The 2,617-nt window shown below is 35.3% G+C and overlaps 1 pseudogene; it reads left to right on the forward strand.

Moving 5' to 3' along the window:
• The first annotated feature begins 1,924 nt into the window (after positions 1–1,924).
• LOC111743142 lies at positions 1,925–2,043 on the forward strand (annotated as a pseudogene).
• Positions 2,044–2,617: the final 574 nt, after the last annotated feature.

Here is a 2,617-nt window from a genome sequence, read left to right on the forward strand (position 1 = left end):
ATAAATATTCACCACAAAGCATTTTCTCACTTGGCTTTCACGATACTGTATTATCATACTTTTACTATTTGCTACTATTTTTCTTTTTAATTACGTCAGTTTTGTCCCCACATATCATATCTTTGGCTGCTCTCCAGAGTTTAGTCCTTCATTTTGTTCTTATGTCTAAACATCTCCCCTCAGAAAACCGCTTTATTGTCATGGCTTAGCTCCTTAATAACAAGTAATATGCTTCGTAAAATAGTAATCTTCAGTATTTAACTTGGAGATCCACATATATTTTAGTTGAATGATCTACATTCATTCCTTCTTTTACTTTTTTTCTATAAAAATGTATTGTGTGCCTACTTTATGCCAATAATATTTCTAATCTCTGAAGATACACTGGTAAACAAATTACCAGTACTGGTAAACAAGATAAGCAAGTCTCTGGTAACCTGAAGATGATATATTAGTGGGAATAGATAGCAAGGAAGTAAATATATAATAACTAAGATTATTTCAGCTAATAATGTGTTATGAAGAACATAAAATTTATTGATATGCTAGAGTAATGGGGAAGGTAGGGATGGAAAATTTAGACTGGACTAGAGAAGATTAAGTATGAGAGGTGACAAGAGAGGTAAGACCAAACTATCTAAAGGGAATCATTTGGGGAAATCTGGAACAGATAATTTCAGTCGGAGGGAACAGTATAATTTTAGAGCTGCATTTCCAGAATGAGTCTGTCACTGACCTACTCTCAGTTATCTTCAGTTACTTCTCTAGTCATCTCAATAAATATCTGGTTATCAACTCAAAAGTCAATTTAACAGATGACCATATTAACTTCCTCTTTAAACTTGCTAACTTTTTTAACTTTAAAATGGCTTTGGTGACATTACCACTTTTTAAATCACCAGGTTCAGAGTCTTGAATTAGCTGGGACCCACATCTTTTCTTTTCTGGAAGCATCAGTCATTATTCTTTTAAGATTTTCTCTATATCTCTTCCTTCTTACCTCCCTGGATGTATCAACATGACTTTCTTAAAACACAGTTTCTCATCTGTAAAACAGAGGTTATAATTATACACACTTCTAGTGGAGATAACATGAGTTTTGGAAAGAGGCAAACAAATTCAAAATGTGGCCCACCATGTATAAACTATGGCCTCAGGAATGTGACAACCTATTTTTTGTCTTGGTTCCCTCATCTTATAAAATAAAAATGATGTACTTGCTTCACAAGACTTTGGTAAAAAATAAAGGGAAAATACCACACAAAAAAAGAATCTAACAAATGTTTAATGAGTATCAAGTAGTCTTCCTTGTCTCTTTTGATTATGAAACTAAAAAAAAATACATACATTATATATATATATATACATATATATATATGAAAGTACTTTGCTGACGATATACGATATTTTGATGCACCCCCTCCCCTTATATGTCACCATCTGATTCAAATCTTCATAGCTTTCCACTTGAATTTTTGTCATCTCTGGATGCTAAAATAAAAAATTCCAAATTTCCTGCCTTTAGCTCTCTCACATCAAGCAAATTGAAACTGGGACTTTGGAAAATAGATAGTAGAAATTTTGTCTAGAATAGCTTATAGGAGATAGAAATTGTCATTGAGAACAGAATTTTGGCAATTCAAGTACTATTTGATTCTTGCTCCACTGGAACTAGTTCCTTGGGAATGAATGCTTAAGCCCTGTGGTAAGGTAGAAGGAAGATTCCAATCATTCTATTAGAAAGAGAAACTTTTCCATTCACCTGTGATCTTTTGGAAGTCAAAGCCAGGTCTCATTCATTTCAATATCACCAGTGCCTAGCACAGTTCCTAGAACATGGTAGGTGTTTAATAAATGTGTATATTTATTTTCACATGATGTTGATACAGTCTTAGGTGAATTTTCAAATAAGAAGAATGGTGTAGTCTACGGCCATGCCACCCTTAACAAGCCCAATCTCATCTGATCTTGGAAGCTAAGCAGGATTGAGCCTGGTTAGTACTTGGATAGGAGACAACCTAGGAAGACCAGGTGCTATAGGTGTAAAAAATAAAAAATAAGGGATTGTAAGCTGACAAGCTCCTTGCAATCTGTGAGGTCAACCAAGAGTCGCCTCACCTAAAAAGAAGAAGGAAAAAGAAGGAGAAGAAGAAGAAGGGGGAGGAGGAGGAGGAGGAGACGAAGAAGAAAATGAGAATGGAGTATATCACTGAATATGAAACCACTAAAACTTCGTTACACTGCCCGTGATTGAGTTTCTAAGAATGCAGAGGATTATATGGAGAAAGCTGTGATCCCTGGCACCATGTGGTTTGAGTGACTAGTTATTCTGAAAGGACTGCCATCACTGAGCCAATTGAGAAGGGAGTCTTCACTTAGTCCTATAAACCCCACACCACCATCATCAGGAGTTGGGCAGCTTCCTCTGTAGATTTTTGCCAACAAAGTAACTATAATATTATAGAGCAGGTCATAATATTATAGAGCCTTCAAAGATCAAGAGAGGTTTTCTTTTTGAAGCTATCATTCCCTGCACTGGGAGGTCCAGCAAAGAGGGTCTTCTGCTGTGGTTGCTTTATTTGTTTTTGGTTTTGTTTTGTTTTTGCTTCTTTTAAAA

This window comes from Pteropus vampyrus, unplaced genomic scaffold (assembly GCF_000151845.1).
Source record: "Pteropus vampyrus isolate Shadow unplaced genomic scaffold, Pvam_2.0 Scaffold107, whole genome shotgun sequence".
NCBI classification, from domain to species: Eukaryota; Metazoa; Chordata; class Mammalia; order Chiroptera; family Pteropodidae; genus Pteropus; species Pteropus vampyrus.